This window comes from Diadema setosum, chromosome 2 (assembly GCF_964275005.1).
Source record: "Diadema setosum chromosome 2, eeDiaSeto1, whole genome shotgun sequence".
NCBI lineage: Eukaryota > Metazoa > Echinodermata > Echinoidea > Diadematoida > Diadematidae > Diadema > Diadema setosum.
In genome coordinates, this window is record NC_092686.1 from 48773622 (window position 1) to 48774538 (window position 917).

Below are 917 nucleotides of genomic sequence, written 5' to 3' on the forward strand. Positions count from 1 at the left end.
TAGATTTATTTCACTTTTAAAGTCGCAGAGTTTGTCTCTAGATTTTAGAGGATTCTAATTAAATAATTCTGTTTTTACTTTCTGTTAGTGAATTGCCATATTTTCTGTTTGTTTGGATATGTCGTATATTTTCTAAATTTAGTCTCTATTCATTTTATATGCATTGTAATAGTATTATATCTGTATCGTTGTGCACACCTTCTTTTAATATTCTATCACTATACATTTTTATATTCAATATGTATCTTATTGTTATTTAGTTAGGTATGTGGACCTCAATGGAAGTTAGTTTTGCTGACTAGGGTGTTGCACACATAACGTGAAATAGATTCATTTCAATTCAATCAATTTATAAGATACATAAGCTTTGATCTGTAAGTGTGCCACTAACTCCCCCTTGGCATTAAATGTCATTACAATAACCACAACTTTGTCTTTCTCTCTTGCAAGAAGAAGAAGGAGAAGAAGAAGAAGAAGTAGAAGAAGAAGAAGAAGAAGAAGAAGAAGAAGTAGAAGAAGAAGAAGAAGAAGAAAAGAAGAAGAAATGATCAAATGTCTGCTTATCAGAAGTGTTTCTTCTCATTTTTCACCAAGACCCACACGCAATACGCACATTTTCCCCTTTATGCATACAGCTATTTTTCAACTTGAAGCTATATCGGACTAAGATAGTGTATTGCCCATCAAGACTATTATTCTATCATGACTCACATACACACATGGAAACAGACCAACACACACAGACGTATATTCACGATATTCAATGTATCCTCTGATCTTTAATTCTAAGTACATTAATCGTGTTCGTTTCAACATTATTGTCAATGTCCAGACTTTCAGTCGTTATAGGTCAAAGGTCAAATTCAAACCTACACAAATTAAACGGGTGAAATAAAGACTTTGATAGTCGTGAACCA